The sequence below is a fragment of the Equus quagga genome, chromosome 16 (genome assembly GCF_021613505.1).
Source record: "Equus quagga isolate Etosha38 chromosome 16, UCLA_HA_Equagga_1.0, whole genome shotgun sequence".
In the NCBI taxonomy this organism is placed as follows: Eukaryota; Metazoa; Chordata; class Mammalia; order Perissodactyla; family Equidae; genus Equus; species Equus quagga.
Genome location: NC_060282.1, coordinates 64,909,273 through 64,925,804, shown reverse-complemented (window position 1 = coordinate 64,925,804; position 16,532 = coordinate 64,909,273). Strand labels below are relative to the sequence as shown.

At 38.6% G+C, this 16,532-nt stretch overlaps 1 long non-coding RNA gene across 1 annotated transcript; it reads right to left on the bottom strand.

Annotated features, from left to right (window-relative positions):
- Positions 1 to 7,317: 7,317 nt before the first annotated feature.
- LOC124227875 (uncharacterized) lies at positions 7,318 to 16,368 on the bottom strand. Its single transcript, XR_006885572.1, has 2 exons — positions 16,172 to 16,368; positions 7,318 to 7,556 (listed from the first exon to the last, which is right to left on the bottom strand). It is a non-coding gene; the product is annotated as an uncharacterized LOC124227875 (long non-coding RNA).
- Between the last annotated feature and the right edge of the window lie 164 nt (positions 16,369 to 16,532).

Genomic DNA, 16,532 nt, shown 5'->3' with positions numbered 1-16,532 from the left:
TGGTGCACAGGTTTCAGCAGAGCTTCCAGACTAGGAGAAATTAGGAAGAAGGATCTGGCCACCCAGTTCTGAAAAAATTGGCCGTGAAAACCCTAAAACCTTGTGAATAGCAGTGGAGCTTTGTCTGATAGAGTGCTGGAAGGTGAGAGGATGGCACAAAAGAGACCTGGCAGGGTTCAGTTCTGCTGTACACAGAGTCACTAGAAGTCGGAATCGAGTCAATGGCACTAATAACAATGGTGAGGAGACATCAATGTTTTCTGGCCATTTGGATGCCAATTCTTACTACATTAAAAAGTTCTAGAAGGATGAATAAGATGTGATCCCAGTTCTCCAAGATACTTATATTTTAGTGGAAGGTATATATTTGTATACAAATAAATATAACACAAGGCAGGATATGATAAATCCAAAGAGCTATGGGAACACAAATAAGAGTGACTAATTATCGATGGAGGGCGGGAAAGCTCATCCACTAACCACCCAATTCATCCGGACGTCACGTCGAGGCTCCAGCCCTTATCCATGGCTAGTGTCTGTCTGGCCTGGTCCTCTACACACTTATCTGCTACAGGGATCAAGAGAGGACAGCTGAAGCAGCTGTAGCTAGCTGATTGAGGATTCTAGGATCCTGGCTCCTAGCCCTTTGTCTTTCATCTCAAAGTAACTAATATGTATCTCTGTCAAACACCCATAGTTTAGGGCCTGATCCAACAGACACACCCAGAATTACTCAAGCTACACTTTAAATTCAGTCTCTTTTATTATCCCTAAGTCCCTAGAAATTAAGTAGAGTATGTCCATTTTGCAAGAGAAAACTACGGCTCAACAAAGTTAAATGGTTTCTCTGGCTTGTAAGTGGTAGAGACAGGATTAAGGCCAGAATGTGTGAGCACAGGTTCAATGAAGATACTGCCTTTTGTTTTGTAGAAGTGAAATGAATATAGTTTTCTGTAAATAAGGTTTACGCTTAATTTGGAATGATATTCTTGCTTTGAATAACGAAACTAGTAATTCAAAATGATTAACATTAGATGGATATTTAAAAATCTTTTTTGCTTTAAATTTGCAATAATATTCATGCACTACAACCTGTTGAAACAACAAAGCCCAGAGAGCCAGTGAACTAATTCTAGTTCCTGCAGGTAATAAGACTCTGCTTCATTGGCAACAGAGGCTAATTATAGCAGAGAAAAATCAGTCATCCTTCCAGGGGAAGACAGACACTGAGGCGAAGAAAACATGTATTGTTAGGCCACTGCTTCTTCTGTGCATCCTTAAAGGGCAACCAAACGTGGCTTTTACTGATGCTACCTCCAGTTCAACTATTTTCAATTTTCTAATTTCTGAAGTGAAGAAGGCTGAGGTTAGCAAACTGAAGCATTATCTTAATTGTTTTTAAAAATGAGAAGCTGTGCTATTTTCAGATTCTGTTAATTTAAGAACAGTAGACAAATCACAGTGAGTAAGCAGGTCAAGAACCTGAGAAGACTGAATGATAAAATTAAAACACTAAGCGCAAGCACTCTTACTTAACAGCTTGTATATGCATGCCAAGTGTGGGGAGTGCTTATGGTTCACTGGACTGTACTTTATGCCAGACACTTCAAAGAACATTCCAGAGAGATGGTCTGACTGACTGGAAGTTGAAAGGCTCAAACCCCATATTTTGTCCTGTTTTTTTGTTTGTTTGTTTTTATCATGAAATATTTAGACATTTTATAGGACAACTAATCAAGTTTCTACAAGTCAATGATAACACATTTAAAAAATGGAAAAAAAGAAAAAAGGAGGGGGGAAAAAACCTGTGCCGTGGATTAAAAGAGACTTAAAAGATCTAACAATTAAGTGCATTGTGTGGACCTTACTTAGATTTTGATTCGAACAAACCAACTACAAAAAGACATTTTTGAGACATCAAGGAAATTTGGTTATGGAATTGGTATTAGATGTTGGCAATACATTGTTGTTTTGTGAACATGGCTTTGTGGTATGTAAGAAAATGTTCATATTTTAGAGATGGATCCTTAATAAACATAAACAGACAAAACTACATATTTTGGATTTGCTTTTAAATACTTCAGTAAAAGAACAAAAAAAAGTGAAAGATGAAGTAAATGTCAGCAAACTTAATTATCATTGAGTAATTCCCAAGGTAATGGGAATTTAGTGTACTCTTTATGAAAGTTTACGTTTTTCAAAATAAAAAGTTTTTACAAAATACCCGCAAAATTTAAATGGGGGTGGGGTTATGGTCACAACTCTAGACTTTCCAGACCTGTCAGGAATCTGTGATGGTCATCATGAACTGCATGGACAATTCTTTACAGATGTAGTTTAAGTCTGTTTGATTTGCCATTGTGGTTTTAGTAAACTCTGACAAGAGGGAAACATACTTTGAGGTCACCAAAAACCTCCATTTGCCGAAGTTGACCTGAATGGTGTCCCTGCTTCCACTCTTGATCTTCTAGTCATTTCCCACCTACTAGCTAGAGTTATACTTAAAAACATAAATCCCATCATCTCAGTCTCTGCTTAGAACCCTTCAGTGGACTCCAATTTCTGGAATAAAATCAAAAGTTCTAACTGGCTCATACAGCCCTATGTGAGCTAGCCCCTACACGTCTCTCCCGCCTCACGGGCTTCTTTCAGCCCTTCAGTGGCCAAGGTCTGTCTTGGCCCATGACCTTTTCAGAGCTGGTCTTGGAAAATCCTTCCCCAACACTTCTTCACAGTGCAGCCCCCCATTCACTGTTTTCTCCCTTATAGAAACAGTTCTTTCCTCTCTAGCAATTTTCATAATTTATCTGGGTTTGTTTCATGTCTGTTTTTCCCACTCTTCTGAAATCTCCGTGTGTATTCTGTTTACCACTGTACAGCCAACAATATTTAATTTTTATTCACTCAATTAAGAAATATTTCTTCCTAAGCTTCCAGTCCCATAAATATCATATGAATATTAAAATTCAGTTTTGAAATATTGGAAAAAGGGAATTTGGTGAATATTATCCAAAAAGTTGACTTAAACTTCACAGGAATTAGGTCGAGAGACCAGGGGGCATTTGAGAGGAGAAACATGAAAGTGTAGCAAGTATGATTAAGTTGCAGAGCAAAACCTTATAAAATCTCCTGAAAGACGTGTCGACACCGCTGGAATCCTCTGGGATCCTCGGTTTGTTTGAATCCATGAACTTCCATTTCCCTGTGATGTCTTTTCTGCTCAGCCAGTGCCCTGACCTCCGCCCTAGTGCTCTGCTCTGCAGTGAAGTACAGCCCCCACTAACCGAAGGGATCAGGGGATGGGATCCAAACAACTGACCAGGACCTCTCACACCCACGCCAGGAAGCAAAAGTTGGCAGAATATGTGCAAAAATGTATAGCCCCACAATCACAGGAAGATTTTAACCCACTTCTCTAAAAATTGAGAGCTCAAACATACAAAATTTGAAGAAGACAGTTAATGAATGTGAGCTAGTGGACTTATATATAACTGTACATCCATATAATTATTTTTAAAATTTAACACTACATGGTGCTTACCATGTGCCAGGGACTGTTCTAAATGTTTTACAGCCATTAGCTCATTTAAAGAATTAAAGAGTACATATTCTTTCTCAGTTTATATCGACAGCTTGTAAATGTGATCACGTACTGGGTCACAAAGCAAGTCTCAGCAAATAAAGATTTAATATCTATAGATCAAATCATATGTAGTAAAAGGACAAAAACGTGAGACAGCAGGTTTTCTGACAAAGGCAAGGAGAAGCAGGGTGGAAGAGAAGGGGATGGGAGAAGAGAGGAAGTTTTAGCTCTACCTAAAATGTTTTATTTGAGAGAAGGGAAGGAAGGGAGGGAGGGGGAAAGGAAGGAAAGAAGGGAGGAAGGTAGGAAGGCAAGAAGGAATGAAGGAAGGAAGAAGGAGGGCAATTTCTCTTAAATGGTCCAGAAAAAAAATCTGCGTATGTAATACACAGAGACAAAGATAAGCAAATGTGGTAAAATATTAACATTTGGGAAACTGTGAAGGGTGTATGGGAATTTTTTGTAGTAGTTTTTCAATTTTTCTAAAAGTCTAAAATTAAGTCAAAAATTTAAAAAAGTTATAACAATTATGGCAATCTAAATTTATGGGTAAACAAATGTCACATTATTTTCTTTACCTTTTAAGTATTTCATAATTAAAAGATAAAAAGAAAAAATTTAAATCAAGCACAGCAAATTGTTTACAAGAAGAATCCTCATGTCAGAAGAGATGAGGTTGTGGTTCCCCCCACAGAAGGCTGCCTTTGAGTGAACTGAAATAAGCTGTGCTCAGGGGGCCTTCCCAGCAGAGGCGCTGAGAGCTGAGTGCCCACTCTCCTGGGGAGCCAGTGGCCCCCTGTTGGACAGTTGGGCCCTGCCCAATTCTTCAGCCCTGGCTTTGCATCTTATTTATCTACATTTGGCAGTTTTTCTCTATGACAGGATAAATAAATTAATAAACATCAAGACACAACCAAAATTTGTTTACCCATTCTTCAGTTTCTGGGCATGTATGCCAATGTCGTTCAGTCGGTGTTTATAGGATGCTCACTGTAAACAAAGCACTGCACGGGGTACGGTAGAAAAGTATAAAAACAAATATAAGACACGGCCAAACGCTCGCCCCAAACCCCTAATCTGACAGAGAAAGGGAAGGCACGAGTGCCTGTGTGTGCTGGAGGTTAGACCGTCCACTTTCATCTTTGCTGCCTCATTTCATTTTCATACCAATTCTCTGAAGTAGATCTCTGTTCCTATTTTATAGATGAGAAAGCTCAGAGAAGTTATTAACTAGTCCCAAATTACACAACTATTAAGTGATGAAGCCAGGAGTTTACCTCAGGTCTTTCTGACTCCAAAGTCCATGTTCTTTCCACATCACCATGTTTATTAAAGTCACCAAAACACAAATACTGTAAAATTTCACTTACTCGACACTCTTGGGGATGAGTCATGCTGGACAGATGAGTAAGTGAAAGGCCAACCTCTAGGAAACATTGTTCAAAAGCTTCCAAGTCAGAGAAGACTCCAGAAGCCTCTGGGGGAGAGGCTTTTACTCCTTGCATTTCTGTTCCCTCTGGGCTGCTGGCGTCTGAAGCCCAGCACCTGTGTCTGACTGACATATTCTCCCTGAAAGCTCCGGCAGCAGGTGGCCAAGGATCCCTTTTTCCTCCTTGCTCCCTCAAAGCACAAATGAGATAGACTGATAATTCAGAAATAATCTTAGTGCATACTAAGGGAGAATAAAACAGGAAGTACTTATGGAAAATATAGCCAGCATAAAAACAGTTGGATTTCCAAAGCAGAGTTTTCTGAAACCAGATTGGGAACCCACCCAATCCTGAATTTAAAACACTGCCCCTTGGTCCTAAAAGGACTCTGCAGGCCTGTTTCCCATCTCATTCCTCAGCATTTTGCTATCTGCTGGCCAGGTGGCTTTCAGTATTTGTATTGTCCTTATTCCTGGAAATGGGTCTAATGATTCATTCTATTCCTTCCATATATAACCTCTCTGAACATTACTTTCCTTATCTGTATAAAAAGGGAATAATAAAAATATCTAACTCATAGAGATCAAGTGGAGAGATGATGTAGGTATATGGCACATGATAAGCGCTCACAAGTTATTTTTCTCCTCTTCTCCCATCTCTGCACACGTGCCTAATAACGACAATAATTTACCTAATGGTGGAGCACTTACTATGTCCCAGGCACTATTCTAAGCACTTTACACACATTAATTTAATCTCTACCATAATCTTAAGAGGTAGGTACAATGACCACCTTCATTTTATGAAGACATTGAGGCACCAAGAGAACAAACAAGTTGCCCAAGTTCAAAAGCCCGGACTCAATCTAGCCCGTCGGGCTCCAGAACCAGTGCTTCTAACCACCGTGCTGCACCACATACACAACGGACCCTGCTGTGTTTAAAGTCAGCCGTTCAGACCTGCATGGATCCCTCCACTCCATCTGCCTTTCCCATCTGTCTCCATCCCCAACTCCGCCTATAAGTTCACCCTACAGCAAGGAGAAAGAGAATTGAGGGAACATAAAAGAGCCTACAAGTGTATCACTCATATATATAGAGAGATAGAATTTATGACTAAAGGTGCAGCTACTTCATAATCTTCAGTATTGTCTGAATTCATACAGCAGGCATTAATATTTCCAAAACCAATAAAAAACATGTGTAGGGACCAGCCCAGGGGTGGAGTGGTTAAGTTCGCGTGCTCCGCTTCAGCAGCCCAGGGTTTCGCCAGTTCGAATCCTGGGAGTGGATGTGGCACCACTCATCAAGGCATGCTGAGGTGGCATCCCACATGCCACAACCAGAAGGACCCACAACTGAAAATACACAAGTGTGTACCAAGGGAATCTGGGGAGAGAAAGGAAAAATAAAATCTTTAAAAAAAAAATAATAAAAAATGTGTAAAGGTAGATTCATTTTGAGGAAAAAATTACCAAGCACAAATAACTTTGGAAAGGAAGAAGGGATTGCAGATAGGAGGGAGTTTTTGTTTGTTGTTTATTTTAATGTCAGTTAAACTGCATTAAAACAATAACCTATCAGTAATAGTGAATATTTTCCTATATCATTAGAATAGTGATTAAGAACATGGGTTAAGAGCAGATGTGGGTTGAATTCCAGCAACACTACTTTACTAGCTGTTTGAACTTAACTTCTGTGTATTCTCGTTTATAAACAGGAATAATGATCCCTATCATCTAGGGATATTGTTAGGCTTAAGTAAGAAAATGTAATTAAGGTGCTTGGTGTTGTGCCAGATTCATCACAAGTACTCAATAAGATATTTTCCTTTTTATAACATTGCTGTAATGGCTGAAGAGCATCCTATCTCACGGCTGTGCCAGGCTTCATTTAACTAGTCCCACACTGCTAAACATTTGGATCATTTTCAATATTATCACTAGTATAAACAATAGCAAGAATTTTCCATACATTTCTGGTTATTCCTTTAGGGTCAAATCCTACAAGTGATTTGGTAGACCAAAGAATATCAACATTGTACACTTGTGACACATGTTATTAAGTTATTGACCAATATATCATTTTACCAAGTTAATCTTCTTTATAGTGAAGGTATTTAGTCAACTCTTGCCAATAGACATCATTTTAAAGAAATATGCTAATTTCACAGGCCCCCCCCACCCCCATGTTGCTGTTTTACTTATTTATTAGATATTTCAATATCTTCTTTTGTTATATTATACAGCTTTTAGGCTCCATAAGTGAATTCACATATGAGATTGGCAGAAAAATAGAAAAATAATTGGAATGGGTAGAAATTTTAATGCAGCATACTACAGACATGGCATTTTGTCATTTAAGAGGGGATGACTTTTTCCAATGGTTTTCAAAGTACTCCCTGGAGCCTTCCCTGAGGTGAGGGTGGGAATGGGGGTATGACGTGCTGGCAGGTTGGAATAACTCTCATCCTTTCTCATTACAAGCACATTTATCTGTTTTACATATTGAACTTCTTGTAAGTTGATCTGAAGGGTTCTGGACCTGAAAACAAAACCAAAAACACATTTAATACAAGGTTTTGAGACAACTGGTATTTTGCAATAAAATGAACAGATAAATAAAATAAGCTGAATCTCCTCCTCACATCATATACAAAAATACATATCAGCTGGATTAAAACATTAAATGAAAAGTAACTTCCATAAACTACCAGAAATTATGGGCAAGCATTAATTCCTTTTTAAGCACACTGATAAAAGTGGAAACCATAATGAGAGGCACAATTTGTCTGGGTTGGTTTTTCCTAAAACGTGTGCCTCTGATACAGATTCAAAATGTTTTGTAGCCAAAGTGTGGAAATGGTAGATATCAATGACAGTGCCAAGAGGTGGTTTAGGGCACTAATACCCCCATTATCCCTAACAGCATCCCCAGATCACCCCAAAATATACACTCTAAATAAAATAATGTGCAAAGCAAACAAATATAACTGAAGGACACATCCTAGTATCTTGTGCTAGAGGCAGACTCATGACACTAAGCCCTTCTCTCCCTAGACATCCTGGAGCCATCACGGCTGCTCTCTGGAAAGAGTCACAACGTCATCAGCATAGAAAGGCTCTGAGAAGTCCTACAGCAAAAGAAGAAGAAAACTTAGTTTACTCATATTTCCTAAATGTATTTGACTATAGAACCCTTCTCTCAACATGATACTTATTAATATCCACAGAATTTGTGGAGCACACCTTAGCGAATGCCAGGCTACATGAAAATTAATATTTGAATCAGAAAATGCTGGGCAAGAGGCGTCTTTGTGAAAGATACACTGTCCATTTATTGCTATTTTTACTAATGCTCAACTTGAGGCGCTCTCCGAGTTGTGATCTGCTGACACCTAGTGCTGATGCTTTTATTTAGTACACAAACATCATTTCCTACAATATGTTGCTGTCCATCTAAATAAAAACCCCTGCCTGCAGGCTGCGTTGGATTTAAATTCTTGTACATCATCAAAATGATGCACTTACATCTTGGAATACTACGAAAGGATTTATGTAAATGAACCCATGGCTAAAAAAAGCATACTGGCTTGTATTTTTGTTCCTCTCTCACCTATTAAAATATGTCTTATGAAATGATACATATGAAAAAGGTGTCAAGTACTACTTGTTCTGACTTCTGATGTCATACTCATGAAAGGAACTAAATTAGACTGTGTTTAGGGGACAGAGCTGGAAGGTTCAGAGAGAGGGGTCAGGGCAATTTACAAAAACTCAAGATTGTTACTGGAATGAAGATACACCAAGTGTTTCTTTTAGTAAACTCTTAAGCTTTATTTTCTTTTACACCAAAAGTACTCTTCAGGTTCTAAATAAAGGGAAAAGAAAAAGCAAGAGGCAGAGGTAATACAACCGCAGTGATGAGCATTCTCCTGCTCCAAGGACAGTGGTTATTTGGTCTGGCCGTTTAAAATTAATGTTAATTTGAATTGCAAAATGTTAGGTTTATGAGCATTGAGATTCAAATTCTGATCCATAGTAAATGTCTCTGTATGTTTACTTTAATAATGTCAATGCAAATGATACCTATTTGCACAAACACACTGTATTTTAACTTCCAGGTTTTTTGCTGCCAATTTTAGATATTCAGATCTCATATTTCAATAAAAATTCTGGTGCTACAAAATCTTGGAATGCCAATTTTAATTGAGTATCACTTGATAATTCTGTAAAGCAGTGCTATTCACTATAAGATAGGATCGGTGTTTTTGAATATTTGAGTCTGAATTCATTATTGAACTAAGCTAATTGTTGCTGGGAACCAAAACCTCACTTGTTTACTAGTTCACTCACAGCTACTAAGTTGTTGCTAATTGAAGTACGTCTATGTGTGTGTGTGTGTTTTGTGCCATTTCTGTTTCTAACTGGAATGTGGCACTGACAGTTAAAGTGCTGGTTCCTGTGAGTTTGGCAATCTAGGCTACTGTATGACATGTGATGACTCAACTCCCTATCAAAATTACTGTGAAATCTTTATCCATACATTTTGTCATAACGTCTTTTGGCTTTCATCTGATACAAATAAAATCCTAAACTCGATGTGAACTCAGGCACTCAAAACTTCATGTTTTAAGGTTCTCATTTGGGAACTCATAAATAACATTACTTTGTTGTAGATTACTATCAAAATGACAACACAAAAAAATTGTTAAATCTTGTAGAGAATTTGTGGATTTTCTATGAACATATGTTTGAATCTCAGGCTGAGAAACTCTGCCATGGATGATCGCCATTCATTCATTCAACGATATTTATTGAGGCGACTGTGTGCCTGGCACAGGGAATCCAACAATCAACAAACCGCCTGCCCTTATGAACAGCCTTACAGTCTAGTGGGGAAGGAGGACAATAGACAAGTAACTATATAATTTCAGATAGTGATTAGCGCTGTAAAGAAAGTGAGCAGGGTAAGGGGTTGGACAGTGAAAAGGACAGGGGTGCTGTTTTAGAGAGGTTGGCAGGAATGGCATCATGTTGGAGCTGACATCTGAATAGACAGCTAAGTGAATATTACCTGGGAAAAGAGTTTTCCAGACAGAAGAAGAACAAGTACAAAGGCTTTGAGACAAGAATGTACTTGGAGTGTTTGAGGACCGAGGAGGCCAGCGTGGGTGAAGCATAAGCCAGGGAAACAATGTCAGAGAAGCAGCCAGGGGCCAGATCACAGAGGCTTCTGTAATGTAGTAAGAACTGGTGGTTCTCAGGGAAAAAACGGGATTGCAGAAGCCATGCTTCAGACAGACTAGAGGTGGAACTCCTGTCTCTGGAACTCAACTCTTTTCTTCCTTTTCCTTTTTAAAATCAATGTTATTGAGGTATAATTTATATACAACAAACACTCATTTTAAGAGTACAGTTGGATGAGTTTTGGCGAATGTATATATCCATGTCACCATCACCATACCATAACCAAGATAAAGAATATTTCCATCATCACAAAAACTTCCCTCGTTCTTTTTGCAGTCAGTCCCCATCCGCTAGCCCCAGCAGAGCCAGGGACTCACTGGCATATGGGGACTCATTACTTCTAAAGTGGACTTTGAGGACCTAGATTTGTGCTGTCCAATACAGTAACCACTAGCCAACTGTGGCTACTTAAATTTAATTAAAATTAAACAAAATTAACAATTCAGTTCCTCAGTTTCACTAGCCACATTTCAAGTGCCTAATAGCCACAGGTGGCTAGGGGCTGCCATATTGGATAGGACAGGCACCAGACTTTTCCATCACTGCAGAAAGTTCTACTGGGCAATGCTGAGACGTTACCCTGGTGGAAATTGACCTTCGCCACATGGAGGTAGGCCAAGTAGCCTGAAAACTGAGTAAGCCATACAAGTCACATTGCCTAGCTTTATGTTACTATCTGTGTTTACTACCTTTATAACCAAGTAATTAATAAAGGTTATGCTTGGGCCAGGGTTTGAAGTGGGAGGAGCACTCACTGGGATGACATGATAATGGCAACGGTAATTATGGAGTTGTTCACTATACAGAAATTCTTCTTCCATTGCTAAGTTTAAAGGATATTCTATTTTTATTAAGGGAAGTGGTGATTTCCCTTATAACTCATAAGGCACAATGTCGTGTTAAGTAAAATTAAACTTCAAAATCATAGCCTTACTAAATCTATAATGTGTTTTTTTTCCCTTTGGAAGGGGAGATTCTGAAGCTACTATGCTGAAATGTTAACATTTGTTAAACCTAGTAGTGGGTACATGAGCATTTTTTATATTATTTTTCTGTACACTTTTGAATGTTTCAAATACTTTAAAAGAAAAATGTAGGCTTTCATTTTAAATGTTTATTTGATGTTATTAAGATTTTTCATGATGTGATTAAGCAATACAGGTTAAAAATAGTATGCACAGTAGTATAGTATAATGGTCAGTACAACGTAAGAGTCAGTACAGCATAACTGTTAAGTGTACAGGCTCTGGAGCCAGACTGCTTGGGTTTTAATCCTAATTATGCCATTTACTAGCAATGAGACACTGAGAAAATTAAGTTACTTAACCTCCCCGTGCCTCAGTTTCCTCATCTGTAAAGTAAGAATGATAATCATAGTACCTAGCTCATAAGGATATCATAAGGACTAAGTAATATAAAGACCCTGGTGCGGAGCAGACACTCAATAAGTATTAATAGCTATGATGATGATGATGATACAATTTTGGTTTTCTAAAAACGTATACACTCTTTTTTTTAATAGAAAAAAAGAACTTGAATGGTCCATCAAACATGTTAACAATTGTAACCTCTAATTGATAACAGACTAATTTTAATTTTCTTCTTTTTTACTTATTTTCTAAACATCCTATGTCAAGCAATTCCTTTTGTAGTTAAAACAAGAGGAACACAGAAACAAAGCCTTGGCTTTAAGCCCGTCCTCAAAAGTGCCCTACAGTCTGGTAAGCAGTGATTTTCAAAGTGTGATCCTTGGGCCAGCAGCATCAGCAGTAACAGAGAATTTGCTAGAAATGCAAATTCTCACGCTCCACCCCAGATAAACTCATTCTGGGGTGAAACCCAGCAATCTGTGTTTTCGTCTTACATTTAATTCTGCTGCTCACTAAAGTTTGAGAACTACCATGCTAAGGCATAACTTGTAGCTCTGTACTTTATATAATGTATATATAACATTGTATGTTTATATAATGATCTCTCTTACCTTTATATAATGATAAAAAACTGCCAACCATTCTTCCTCAAATACTCCCTGCAACTCTTGCTTAGGAAGTCCTCCTCCCACCCTTGGACATACATTTTCTGAGAACCTTTTGAGAACAGCTCCTCTCTGTCCCCAGTTACTGTCTGATATAGAAAATGCAAATGCTTTCTGGGGCCAGGCAGATAATTTGTCTCAAGGGGGCCTGGTGTTAGACCTTAAAGAGTGAAGCGCTGGCCACTGTCCAAAGATGTTCACATTAAAAAAACGTTAAACTGCTCCTGGCCAAACAAAACACATGTAAGCCAGGTTGGGCCACTGGCCACCAGTTTGCACTCACTCCTTGGCTAATTCTCTCTCAAAGCACTAAGCAGCTGTGATGTAGTGGAAAGAGTGAGTGCTGAGCATGGAAGACAACCTTGATTTGAAGCCCACCTCTACTACCTGCTGGCTGGGTGGTGAAAATGATGATAATGTTAACCTCTCAGAGTTAAACCTTCTCATCTGTATAATAAAAACAATACTTCCTATCTCTTGTAAAGGCTCTTTATCTTTTAAAGGTTAAGATAATACACTTAAAAATACCTGCCCTATAATAAGCCCTCAATAAATTTTTCATAGCATTTGTGATATTTATTATCCTGTACTGTTTTGATTATGTGCTTTATTCTACTCGTATTTATGAATAGTTTAGTTTAGCCTATTACTTCTATTAGACTCTGAGCTCCTTTAAGACAGGGATGGCATTCTGCATTCCTTCAAGTTTCTACAATACCTTCTTCAGTAATTAAGTCCCTGTCACGTCCAACCTGAGCTTCAACAAAAGCTGTTACTCCAGGGGCCAGCCTAGCGGCACAGTGGTTAAGTTCTCGTGCTCTGCTTCAGTGGCCTGGGGCTCGTGGGTTTGTATCCCGGGCACGGCTCTACGCGCCACTCATCAAACCATGCGGCAGTGGTGTCCCACATACAAAATAGAGGAAGACTACCACAGATGTTAGTTCAGAGACAATCTTCCTCAAACAAAAAGAGGGAGATTGGCAACAGATGTTAGCTCAGGGCCAGTCTTCCTCACTGGAAAAAAAAATAGGTGTTACTTGAAATTTGATTGTCTGGGTAGGGATCTGGAATAAGAGAGTCAACTCTTCATACAGACATGCATTTCATATGAGAAAGTATGTAGTTGACTTATAACAACTCCCAAAGTTATGATTCTCTTCCTTTTCCAATATGAAAGAGAAAAAACAATGGCTGTTCTATTGTTAAGTGGATGCCTCTTGCTTTTACATTTACCAGGTTTGTTAAAAGCAATAAAGAAAGTACAGAAATTGTGAAAAGGGGTTTCCGTTTTAACTGAATTTTGGCAATTCAGATACAAGTGATGCTGGGGTGATGGTGGTAGAAGACGTGTTTATTCGAGCAGCTAACATCAGGTGCCTAGTTCATTTGTCCCATCTAGAATACTGCGATAAGACAAGAGCTATCATCTATCACACAAAGAACTTGTGAAAGTTACTAGGCAATTAATCATGGAACTTAGGGGGAAGAAGGAAGCATGTGAATCTCACATAAGCAGGTTAGAGGCTTTCTGTACTCCTATGGCCTTATAAGAAACAGTATGTCATATTTTGTCCTAACAAAATTTTGTTTTTCTTACTTTATAGGTACCCATGCTTTCTAAGTGCCTGTAGAGAAATAATTTACATAGTGAACTTGGCATGGTTAATATCATTGCCCCTTTATTTGTTAGCTTTCTTACTTTCTGAACTTTGCATCAGCAGACTCATTGAATAAGTGATTTTCAGGTTAAATGATTTAATTTAATCCTAGAATTGCTTGAAAACTTATCTTCTCTCCCTTCCCCCAATAACTATGCTTTATACCAGGGTATTTCTATTTTTTCCCTCAAAAGTATAATCCTAAACCTAGGAGAACCATAGTAACAAATGGGTTTAAATATCAAATTTACTTTGGGAAGAATGTTTCTAACTAATCAAGGTTGCATATGGGGAAACGAAGACTGGATCAGTCAAGTGGATTGTGCTTGACAAGCCAGAGAAAAGCTGCTCATTTCTTCAGTAGGGCAGGAAGTGGTTATTTTGTCAAGGTACAATGCAGAATGATATATTCAGTTAATTTAAAAAATCTATTTCACTGTTCATATGTATCATCAATAAGGAAAACTTGGCTAGCTGAGGTTAAGACAGAAGTGCATGACAGTGTTAGTTAGGGTTGCACACGGCTGTCATCTTTCACGTGCTCCGAGGCTTTCTTAATTCAATTCTTTGACTCTGTATGAGAAAAATAAAATTCACTGCAGGTGTAACTTCTCAGTCACAGTAGAAAATAATTTCCACTTAAAGGGTATATCCAATTTCTCAACTTATAAACATTCAATTAAAAATCAGTTTCAAGACCATTTATGTAGTTACCACCAAACTACTGTCAAAATAGAAGTAAACAACTTTTCCTGCATGAATTAATTCTTTAAGAAAAACTTTACTGAAAATTATCCCCTTCAAGATAAGTAACATTACCTATGTTGTATGAAGGTAACATTATTTTTGCATAGGCCAGGTAGAATTGGGCAAAAAAATCATTAACAGTTGAAGGATTTCCCTTTCAAAATATCAATCTTTTTGAAGAAAACTGTAGACGATAAGTAAATGAAAGTCAGTACTAATACACTTTAGGAGTGTCTATCTTACAGATGGTTCATTTCAAAGCATCAAATTCTGTTTACTCAAAAAACCTAACAAGGTAAACAGCTCCCTCCACAGCTACACAGGATTCAAATGACCTCCTGGACTGCACTGATGTATCTATTTTGTGCCAAATGTTTCAGATAATTTGAGGTAGTTCACTTATCCAAGGTTTCAGAAAGCAAGAACTTCCAGAGTAAGTGAAAGAGGCTGACTGTACAATAGTAATTAAAATAATACTAGCTTTAAATTAACATATGACTGTGTTTGCATGAAGAGGCAGTTTCCTAACATGCAAGTAATAAAGCTCTGTTTTCTCTTTAAGGGTAAACATCCTTACAACCCCTTGAGTCACTAAGACCCTGAGGCCTAACAAAGGGTCTGAGCTCAACAGCTCTTTTTTTCTTTTGTAGGAAGTAGTGTAAAAAGCACTCTTTGGGTCTGAGATACATTGGTGATTTGGCCTTGGACAAATCACTTAATTCCTTCTAGTCTCTTTCCATAGCTGTAAATGGAGTCAACAATACCTGGGACAGATATTACAGGACTGGTGTGGGGATGAGATGATATATGTGAACGTATTACCTAAACTATAAAGCAATAGTAACCAGTAGTTACTATTTTATGTAATACTGGCCTAACCTTTCCTGCCCAAGTCCCTGCCTATAAAATGGGTACAGATCTAGAATGCCTATCCAGTCACTTATCGGTTGGGTGAATTCGAAAAAGTCATTTCCTTTCTGGACGTGTTTCCTAACAAGGTTATTATGAAGAGCAAATGATACCGTGTATAAAATACTGTCACAGACATATATCAAGGACTTAATAAATGATAGCTGTTACTACTATCTGAGGGGAGAACCCTAAGGAGCAAACAATATAACACCTAGTTAAAAGGCTTTGTATATGTATATAAAACTCCATACACATCCAAGATATTGTTATTTGTATTGTAAACTGCAAAATCCTACAGGAAAGAAGAAACAAACGGCGCCTCAGCGAACCCCAGCAGAGAGGGGAAAAAAAGGTAGAAAAAGAGGCTCAGGAGCCTCGGTAGATTGGAAAAGCAGTAAGAATGAGACTAGAGAAGTGTGGCACAAAAAAAGACCTAAAGAAACACTCTGAGAATCAACTCACTACTTTCTCTCTTTTCTGTTATGACCTCCAGCCTAGACTAGACCATTTCATTCAACTTCCCAGCCCGCCACATCGCTGGACATTTATTTACTGTACCTTCTTCACCGAGAGCCTTTCATTCACCGCCCCTTCTAGGAGTCGTGAACCTCAGACCCTCCGCTTCCGACACCCCTTCCATTTAACTGTTTTTACCAAGCTTCCCCGTATTCTTCCCTCCGCCTAAGGGGGAAGTTAGACTGGACGGGCCGCAAGGCATCCTAGGAAATGTGGTCTCTCATACTCCTTCCCTTGGGCCCCAGAGTCGGGAAGACGACGAAAGAAATCCAGTTAAAACTACAACTCCCGGCAGGCAACGTGAGTGACTGTGTTCCTTTCCGCCCCCCTTCCTATTGCCTTCCTCTTCCTCCTTTCCGTGGGCGCTGAACCGCTTGGCCTCACGATATTTGTAGTTCTTTAT